The sequence below is a fragment of the Lipotes vexillifer genome, unplaced genomic scaffold (assembly GCF_000442215.2).
Source record: "Lipotes vexillifer unplaced genomic scaffold, Lipotes_vexillifer_v1.1 scaffold131, whole genome shotgun sequence".
In the NCBI taxonomy this organism is placed as follows: Eukaryota; Metazoa; Chordata; class Mammalia; order Artiodactyla; family Lipotidae; genus Lipotes; species Lipotes vexillifer.
The window spans coordinates 708,866-720,215 of NW_006782866.1; positions in this window are offsets into that span (position 1 = coordinate 708,866).

Sequence of the window (11,350 nt, forward strand, 5' to 3'; positions counted from 1 at the left end):
TCTTCCCCTACTCTCCAGAGCTGTACTTAACATTCAAATTAATGCACATGAGTTCTCCCTGCCTGTAGGCACCTCTGAAAGGAAGATAGGCAGCTTCAACCAGATGGCTATTTCCAGTAGGGGGAGACAGCCAGTGACAGGTGAATGCAACCGATTCTATCACATGAAGGACTAAAGATATTTACTTCTCATAAATGGAACAAAAATGGGAATGAAAATCTTTTTTCCAAATCATGAATTCCCAAAAGCAAATCAAGAGGTAAGGTTAAAGAGCAGCCTTTTTGTATATAAAAAAGATAAACAAGCAGGACCTACTGCATAGCACAAGGAACTATATTCAATATCTTGTAATAACCTATAATGGAAAATAATCGGAAAAAGAATATATATATATATATATAAAATTGAATCGCTTTGCTGTACATCTGAAACTAACACATTGTAAATTAACTATATTCCAATTTTTTAAAAACTCAGCTATAGATTTTTAAAAACTCGTAATATATACATGTCATCAGTGTACAGCTCAATGACTTCTCATAAACTAAAAGCACTCACATAATCAGCACTCAGTTCAAGAAAGAGAAACTGACACACCCTAGGATCTCTCCTGGGTCTGCTTTCCAGTCACTATTTATCACCCCAGTCCCCCAATCACTATCCTTATTTCTAACAACAAAGGTTAGATTGTCTTGTTTCTATACTTTATACAAATGGAATCATGCAGTAAAGCAAATAAATAAAAAATAAAGTCAGGGGATTTTCTTCCACATCCTTGGGTCCTTTGCTACAAATTCTCAATAAGCAATCAAGGACAAGTTCACAAACCAAGGGAAAATGGTGGGGAGGGTGGGCGGTGTGCAGACCACTGTAACATGTCACCATTGACCCTCATAGGGAAGGTATGCCCAGCAGGTAACCCTACCTCCTCCCTATTTTCACCAAGGCTTTTCAAGTCTATTATTGTAAAGTGTAATGATTCCACAGACTCTCTGACTCCATCTCCTAACCCCACATGTTGTCCAGAGACAAAGAACCCAATGTGTTGGGAAAGCTCACCTGAGGGTGCACAATTACAAAAGACCAAAAGAGGCCCATGGGGATGCAGGGCAAGACTAAGGAAGTAGAGAGAAGAGAGGTTCTTGCAGATCACCAGCTCACTGCAAGAAATACCAGAGATAGCAAGTCATGAGTAGATAAATTCACAGCACACATCTTCATTTCCTAAGCCTTTTAGCCTCACGCTCTCTCTGCAAAGCCTTTGCCCCACAGACCATCTCTAACATTCTGAAAGCACAGCCTACCCCCATCAGCATCATGAGTTGGGTTTTCTCCAGAAAGAAGGATGCAGCCATGCAATCTGGTGTTTGTATAGAAAATACAACAGCAGAGGAAGGGGAAGGTACACTCAAGAACATCTGCTCAGAGACACCATCTGAGAAGTAGTCAAGCACTCACAGGATGGAAACATCTGTTTCCAACAGCTCCGCATTCTAGGAGCCTGGAGCTGCAGGAGAGGGGGAACCTAGAGAGAGGAGCTGGGAGAGGAGAGAGTTAAACAAAAAGGAAGTCAGAAATTAAATGATTCAGATAACGTGCAAGGAGATGTTGAAAATAAAGACACAGAGGGTGGGAAGGAGAAGTTTCTCTGGACAGAGTTTTGGTAGTCTTCCAGCACAAATGATGAATATGGCTCCTAAGGAGAAAGAAACATCAACCCGTGCTCTACAGAGCAACTAGAAGGAACACCAAGACCCACAGTTTCCTGCTAGATGCTTAGGTAACTTGCCCAAAGTCATAGGTTGTAAGCAGTAGCTAGGGTAAATGCAGGTCTCTCAGACCCAGTGACCATGCTGGTTCCTCTACTCAACACTTGAGCTTCTTGTAGCATTTACAGTAACCATTATTCTCTCATCCCTGAAAAGTTCTTCTGCGCTGGCCTCCAGGGCTCCTCCCTCTCTGGGTTCTCCTCCTACTCCTCTGCCCAGTTCTCCTCAGCATTCTTCTCCATCTCTTCTTTATCTCTTACATACTCCCTATGCCTCCAATTTGCCCCTCATGCATATGAGCCAGAGAGTTAATATTTTCCCTAGATGATATACCTCATCGACTTCTGCATATAACTCTATGCTGATAACTCCTAAACGTCTATATTAGATCAAACCCTTTCCTTAGCCCTACAACTACATAACCAACACCATTTCCAACTTCCTCAGAGGAATCACAATCAATATTTCCTAAACTAAGATCGGCAGGTCTACATCTCCAGAGGACACCCCTTCCCATTTTACTTCAAGCTGCGCGAAATGCACCACTGTGTTCCCATAATTTCCAAAGCAACATGTTGTTATAGTTCTCATCACAGAACATTTTAGTTGTGTATTTACCAATCTTCCTAAAAGACTTGAGCTGTTCAAGAATTGGAACTGTCTCATTCATATGGATCTAAACATCAAGTAGGCAGTTAATGTTTCTTGAATGAGTAAATGTAGAGCCTAGTTAGAGACACCACCATAGCATGTCCCACAAGAAGTCATTCTAAGTGCCTCCTTTTCTCTCACCCTCACATCCAGGTGGCCAAGCTCTATATTTACTTACCTTCTACATAATTTTTGAACATTTTGTTCATTACCATTTCTAACCAGTCTCTCCCCAACTCCACCCATCCTTTCACCAATCCCCACCCAGTTTCAACTGTCAAAGATCTAGAGGCAGTTAGTGAGTGGAAAAAGTGAATTAAAAAACATAATTGTGGGCTTCCCCGGTGGCACAGTGGTTGAGAGTCCGCCTGCCGATTCAGGGGACACAGGTTCGTGCCCTGGTCCGGGAAAATCCCACATGCCATGCGCGGAGCGGCTGGGCCTGTGAGCCATGGCCGCTGAGCCTGCGCGTCCGGAGCCTGTGCTCTGCAACGGGAGAGGCCACAACAGTGAGAGGCCCGCGTACCGCAAAAAAACAAAAAAAAACAAAAAAAAACATAATTGTTAAATACATAAAAAGCCAAACCTCTCTTTCTGCCCAAGCCAACAGCCCAAAAAGTCCCAAAGCAAGGGAGAAAAGAACCATTAACTTTAAATATTGATTTTTTTTGTAGTGAACATTTTTTAATTGAAGTATAGTTGATGTACAGTATTATATGTTACAAGTGTATAATACAGTAACTCATAATTTTAAAGGTTACACTTTATAGTTATTATAAAATATTAGCTATATTCCCTGTGTTGTACAATATATCCCCGTAGCTTATTTTATACCTAACAGTTTGTACCTCTTAACCCCCTACCCCTATATTACCCCTCCTCATTTCCCTCTCCCCGCTGGTAACCAGTAGTTTGTTCTCTATATCTGTGAGTCTGCTTCTTTTCTGTTATATTCACTAGTCTGTTGTAATTTTTGGATTCCACATATAAGTGATATCATATGGTATCTGTCTTTCGCTGGCTGAATTATTTCACTTAGCATAATACCCTCCAGGTCCATCCATGTTGATGAAAATGACAAAATATCATTCTTTTTATGGCTGATTGGTATTCCATTGTGTGTGTGTGTATAAACACGTACACACAGATATATATATACATATGATCTTCTTTATCCATTCATCTGTTGAGAGACACTTAGGTTGCTTCCATATCTTGGCAATTGTAAATAATGCTGCTAAGAACATTGGGGTGTGTGTATTTTTTCAAATTAGTGGGGTTTTTTCATATATATACCCAGGAGTGGAATTGTGGGGTCATATGGTAGTTCTATTTTTATTTTGGGGGGAAACCTCAATATTGTTTTCCACAAGGGGTGCACCAATTTACATTCCCACCAACAGTGTTCAAGGGTTTTCTTTTCTCCACAGCCTTGCCAACATTTCTGATTTGTGTTCTTTTCAATGATAGCCGTTCTGACAGGTGTGAGGTGACATCTTATCCTTGTTCTCATTTGCATTTCCCCGGTAATTAGCAATGTTGAGCATCTTTTCATGTGCCTGTTGGCCAACTGCATTTCCTCTTTGGGAAAAATCTCTATTCAGTTCTTCTGCCCATTTTTTATTGGGTTGTTTGTATTTCGATGTTGAATTGTAAGAGCTATTTATATATGTTGGATATTAACTCCATATGAGTCATATCATTTGCAAATACTGTCCCACATTCCGTAGGTTGTCTTTTCATTTTGTCAATAGTTTCCTTTGCTGTGCAAAAGATGTTAAGTTTAATTAGGTCCTATTTGTTTATCTTTGATGTTATTTCCTTTGCTTTAAGAGACAGATCCAAAAAAAAAATTGCTACAATTTATGTCAAAAAATGTTCTCTCTCTGTTTTCTTCTAGGAGTTTTATGGTATCTGGCCTTACCAAGGCAATCTACAGATTCAATTCAATCACTATCAAAATACCAATGGCATTTTTCACAGAACTAGAACAAATAATTTAAAAATTTCTATGAAAACACAAAAGACCCTGAATAGCCAAAACAATCTTGAGAAAGAAGAACAGAGATGGAGGATTCATGCTCCCTGACTTCATACTACAAAGTTACAGTAATCAAAACAGTATGGTACTGGCATGAAAACAGACACAGATCAATGGAACAGAACAGAGAGCCCAGAAATAAACTCACGCACTTATGGTCAGCTAAACTACGACAAATGAGGCAAGACTATACAATGGAGAAGAGACAGTCTCTTCAGTAAGTGGTGCTGGGAAAACTGGACAGCTACATGTAAAAGAATAAAATTAGAACATTCTCTAACACCATACATGAAAATGTAGTATTGGTTACTAATAGAACTGGGCATTCTAGTTATTGAACAAAGACTGTTTGGGAGACTAGACCGACCATAAGAACTTTAGTTGCTGAAGAATAACTAGAGAAGCATAGGACTTTCCTTGTACTTTTTTCATCTAAAGAGAAAGAGAAAGAAGTAGCCCACAGAATGGATTTGAAGGGATAGAGGGAGACTAAGGTAAAGTCGCCATATTATTGTCTTCTACAAGTTCTGCTTATTTGACACAACATTTCCCCAATTTGTATGAAACTGTTTTAGAGTTTAGTCAAGCTGTAGTTAAGTAGTTAACATAATTCCATCATTTATAGGCATTTAATTAAAATAATTTTTATTTTGACTTGGCAGCTGTCCAACCATGAAGCTAATGTGTCTCCTCTCCCATGTCTCACCCCATTTGAGGGCCCTTGTGTAGCTCATGAACCCTACTCATCCTGCCTGCAGAACCCAAACAATAAAGCTTCACTGACTCTTTACACTCACTCAGCCAAAGTGCACTCTGAAAAATGTAAATCAGATCATGTGTTTCCTCTATCTAAAATCCTTCCATTAATCCTAATCACCTACAGGATAAAGTCCAAATTCCTAAATGGGCAAGCATGAGCTTCACAGTCTGACCCCAGTTCCTTGTCCAGCCTCATCTCTTGCCACTACCTGCCACCATGTTCCACTATTGTGGGAATTTATGCAAATGAAGCATGAGGCTACTTTATACATGTTTTACATTGTCTGGAATATTCTATCCTGTATCATGTATCAAGTTCAAGTCTTTACCATTTTTAAGACTTTTTAAGAATATCACCAACTCTCTGAAACCTTATTGAATCTCCTTCCCCAGGCCTAGTCATAATTTATCAGCCATCCTCCTATTATTGCTTTTATCACATGCACCTGGCTAAATACTTGTTACATGTCTGCCTTGCCATCTGGACTGGGAGGCAGGGGCTAAATTTTATCCAAGCTTGGTTCTCAAGCTTTAAACCTAAAACTTGACACATATTAGTTAACGAAAAAACTTTTCTTGAACTAATATATCAAAGAATGTAGTTGCCTCTAGTAACAATGTAAATTACAATTATTTGGAGGCTATAAAGTAAAGAATATACATATTAAAAGAAGGAAGATTAGGCCGAATTAGGTGAAGGAACTTTAAAAGGAACTTCAATTATGTGATTATGTTACATATTTGTAACACAATGAGAATGTGAAGGAGACACAGAAGATCATAGAAAAGCAAATATTATTTCAGGTTAAAGAGGAATAAGATTGATTCTGGAATCTAGAGGTAGCTTGTCTTGACATCAACCCCTAGCAAGATTCCATAAAATATTACTGAATCAATTATGTATGATTAAATTGAATCTACAGAGGAAACAGCATTACTGGGAGTAACTATTTCTCTCCTAAAAAATAAAAATCTTATCTAAAATAATTATTTTTGTTCTCTCAAAGTTATTAGTCTGATAATTCAGGACCATGAGATACCTATAAATAAAAATTTGTCAAAACCCTTATTTGGATCATCACAATATTTTCTTAAACAAGAAACAGAAATACTAAAATATGAGTTAATTCAAGTACTTTGACATAAGAGAACCCATTCATACTACAGGTCTAACCTCAGAGTAACAAGCATTCTTCCACCTGGGCAAGATGAGGAGAGAGATACCCCATGTAATGTGTTCATATTAAGACCACTGAAGGCTAAAGGTTGAACAGGAACACTTAGAAAAAATCCTTCAGCACCATTCCTTACCCAAAGCACACAAAAAAGAAACTCATCACTAGACAACTTTAAAGACTATGTTAGACAAGAGGTAACTGTAGTAAGAAAAACTACCAAAAACAAAAATTCAGTTGAAATATTACCAGACTGATTCAATCCTCTACACTAATGGCCTTACAGAAGGAGACGTGCCCATTTCCTTTTGTAAATAATAGTTACTTCAGCCTCTTCTTTTCTTCAACATACTGTCTCTGATATTTAATAAAAAATGATGACACAAACAAAAAAAGCAAGGAAAAGAACCCACCGTCAATAGATAAAGTAGTCAATATAAGCAGACTTAGGGATGCCTAGAACTATCAGACAGGTACATTAAAATAACTACAATTATTATTTTAAAGGATCTAGAGCAGGGATCAGGAAGCTATGGCCTTCAGCACAAATTCAGCTTCTTCTTATATTTGTTTTTTTTTTTAACATCTTTATTGGAGTATAATTGCTTTACAATGGTGTGTTAGTTTCTGCTTTACAACAAAATGAATCAGTTATACATATACATATGTTCCCATATCTCTTCCCTCTTGCGTCTCCCTCCCTCCCACCCCCCCATCCCACCCCTCCAGGAGGTCACAAAGCACAGAGCTGATCTCCCCGTGCTATGAGGCTGTTTCTCACTAGCTATCTACTTTATGTTTGGTAGTGTATATATGTCCATTGAACATAACCACACTCATTCATTTACAATTATTGATGGATACTTTTACACTACAATGGCAGAGATGAATAGTTATGAGACTATATATCCTATAAAGCATAAAATATTTAATATCTGCCCTCTTACCAAAAATAAAATAAAAAGACTTGCTGAAAAAAAAAAAAAAAGACTTGCTGATCTCTGGTCTAATGAAAAAGGTTGACAATGTGCATAAACAAATACAGAATATCGACAGAGAGATGGAAACTATAAAAGTCAAATGGAAATGCTACAAATAAAAATGATATCAGAGATGAAGAATTCCTATGTTGGGCTCATCGGAAGGATGAGAACTGTATAGCAATAAATTTGTTACTTGACAATGTGTCAATGCCAATAGAAATTATCCCAATTGAAACACAGAAATATAAAAAAGGAGGAAAATAAACAGAACAGAAAATCTAAGAGGAGTGGGAAGTATCAAATGGTCAATGAAAATGTGATAGGAGTCCTAGAAGGAGATAGATAGAACAGAATAGAGGAAATATTTGAAGTGATAATGAAAAATAATTTACCAAGCACTGTCACCTAGACCTGCAGTTGGTTAAATGACGATGTCCAGTAATGTGAAGGGTTAAATAAATGGATGCTGTAACTTAAACAGAAGACTTTCATAATATAAAACATACTTCTGACTTTCATCCTGTCCTTTATATACTTTTGTTGATGATTTATGTGAAAATATAGGTTTACTAATCAATTTTTTGGATGACATTGATCTAAGACACGAAACAAATCACAGTGAGTGGAAGAAGCAGAATCAGTAATATCTAGATAGGCTTACTTGTACAATGGGCCAAACTATAAATATAATCATGAACTTTAAACACATAATACAAACCTGTAAAAATAGTGGGTAGAAGAGGCTTGGCTTAATTGGATATCTAAAGTATAGTGGATTTACATGAAAGTGAATTCAATACAAACCAATTATCTGTGTGTGATGTGACTCCCAAACAAATGAACACACTCCCAAATGGTATCAGGAGAAGTACAGAATTTAAGGCAATCAAAGCAAGAGTCCCCTTCTAGTCTTCAGCTAGCCTACTGAAATCAGTGGACCATTTGACAACTACATTCTTAATAAGTAGACAAACTACATTGTATTCAAATGTAAGTGGCAGGAATGACTGAGAGGACTTGAAATCACACCAACAGAACAAGAGATGTTTAACTTGAGAAAAGTCAATGCAATCAAGACATGAAACAATTTTCAAAAGTCAAAAGGGAATTAAACTTGTTTTGTATGGCTTCAGGAGACAGAATTAAAACATGATTAGGAATTCTGAGAAATCAAATGATAGTTTGATACATTGGGAAACTTTTTAACAGAGCTGTCCACAATGGAATAGGCTGCCTGATAAGGAAGTGAGCTCCCCATCACTACAGATGTCCACATAAAAACTTCATAATGCAGATAAGACTTAACCATAGGATTGGTGGTTATGTACATAGCCTTCCCACCTGGATTGTCTACATTTATGTAATTCTGGAAAGAGGAAGCCATATGGAGAAGAGAAAAGGGAAATGAAGATGATGGTGGGACCAGTCACTAAAACAGGTGTGGATTTAGGAGGAAAAAATAATCTCACATTTCACGTTGCTTTTGAAGGGCCTGTCAAATAACCTATCAGAAATGTTAAGTTGGCAATTAGTTACATTGTCTGGAGTTTAAAGGAGAAGTCTGAGCTAGAGATAAGTTTGGATATATTCATTGCATACTGCCCAACAGAAATATATAATGAATCTATTTTTAATAATATATTTTCCTTAATATGACATATTCAAAATATTATCATTTTAGCATGTATCAATATAAAAATTATGAACGAGGTAACTATATTCTCTTGTTGTTTGTAATAAGTCTCTGAAATCTGTTGTGTGTTTTACACTTTTATTACATCTTAATTCAGATACCCACATTCCAAATGCCCAGTAGCCATGTCTGGCTAGTGGTTATTTACTATACTGGACACTGCAGGCATAGATGATCATTGAATTCTTTAAAATTGATAAATATAGGGGAAAATGCTTTAGGATTAAGCAGTGATAAAACCCAACAAAAGAAAATATGATATAGTCAACAGAGACGAAAAATCTGGGAAAGTATATTGATATGAGAGCCATGAGAAGGAAGTGAAGATGTGTAGGATCAATTATGTTAAATTCTGCTGAAAGTTCAGGAATTTAAAAAAAATCTGTTAGATTTAGGTATGTAGCAGAACTGGGTACCATGGGCAGGACAGTAGCTGCATGACAGTGGATTGAATAAGGACAGTTTGAACTCAGTTAGTCTCAGAATGAGTAGGAATGTGCTCAGACATTATGGTTCTCTGCCCAGTTAGCCAAGGGCTTTGGATCTCTGTTGGTTAATCCCTTAAAGGAAAAGAACAAAGGGCAGGTTTCAGGGCGCCATCTCAGGAGGCTCCTATGCAAGGCACAGAAACGAAACAGCAGCAATGCTTCCTTTTTGCACATGTCACATTCTTTTGTAGTGGATTCTTTTAGAAGATGCAAGCTTTCTTCCTATTCTTCAGTCACAATCTGGGATAAAAATTGTTCAAAGCATAAAATTAGCCTTTAAAAGAAGGATTCATCCTTTAAAAGAAGGATTCCCTGGACATCTTTGGGTGAGGAAGGGATGGGGGAGCATCTTCATGCATGGAGCTGAGATACTGATGGTGACTCTTCAGAACTAACAGGTAGGCAACAGGTGAATGATGCCTTTGTGGTGGTCACCAGGGAACAAATCCAGGTGTTTATGTGACCTAGTCTCAGCTCCATTCAGGTAGATCTTCTCACAGCTCCGTCTATAAGGCACTATTAGATAAACGATATCTGCATGTTCTGCCAAGCACAGCAAGGACACAGCTAGGTCCCACAATGCCCTCATTTAGGGGGCCATATCCAATAGTCTTTATCATTGCTATCTACAGAGCTGTGTCCATTGGCCAGAGACACACCGCCCCCCCAGCTACCTCCCATTACAAGTGAGCATATCCCCTGGAAAAGAAATGGGATAGAAAAGAATGATATTTTTAGAGACAACATGTCTTAGGTCCAGATGCAGTCTCAGTCCTGAAGCATCAGACTCTCTGAACAAAACTTCATGTACAGGCCAATGGGTTCAAATAAAGAACACATGAAGATTCTATTATATGGCCTGTTTGCCTTCAGTTGATGCATGGCAAGTCTGTGCTCATTCATTTACTTGTACATCATGGTACAAGAATAAAAGAGGCCTGAGTTCTAGCTGTGTGTGATACTGAGCAAAGCCAGTCCCTTTTCTGGGCCCTTGGTCATTTCAACCTTTTTGGCTCTGACATGATCTGATCCTACCTCCATCAGTTCAATGCTCTCAGGTTTCTCTACTACCCTTGGTCCCCCTAGGATCTCTGTTCTCTTGAAAGCTGTTTTCTCCTGCCAGCTCACTCAGAGGATTCATGATGACTGCGGTTGCCATAGGAATGATTCATCTATCATAAAGGTGGCTGCATGAGATCACAAATACTCGAAAGAGAGCTAGAGGGGGGGAAGTGATATTCAGAACCAGGAAACAGATCCACACTGAATGTGGATGACAGCTTAATGAGAGGGAGAGATAAAGTTTGTGCATTTTCTATAACTCTCATGTGTATTTGAACTGCTCTGAGAGCGAGATAAAGTTTGTGCATTTTCTATAACTCTCATGTGTATCTGAACTGCTCTGAGAGCACAAGTGCAGATCCACTGTCCAACGTGCCACCCACGTGCCTCCCATGCCCATGCGAGACACTTCCTCCACAAAGACAGAATGTAGTATGTAAGCTGCAAGGAATCAGCCCCCTCCTCACCAGCCACTTGATGAAAATGGAAGGTCAGGAGAGCCTGGGTGATGCTGGACACCGTGCCCTGAGCATCAACAGCTGGCTGCTTGTTTATGATAACTTACTTGTCATTTACAAGAAAGGGCTGGAGACAATTTTGAAAAGATTTAGTTTTTTACATAGTTTGTTTAATACTCGAACTCACTCTTTTTATTCTTGAGGTGGACCATTTGTATTACAATATAATCCAACTGCCAATACTTCGATGGTCATTTTCTTTTCTTTCCCT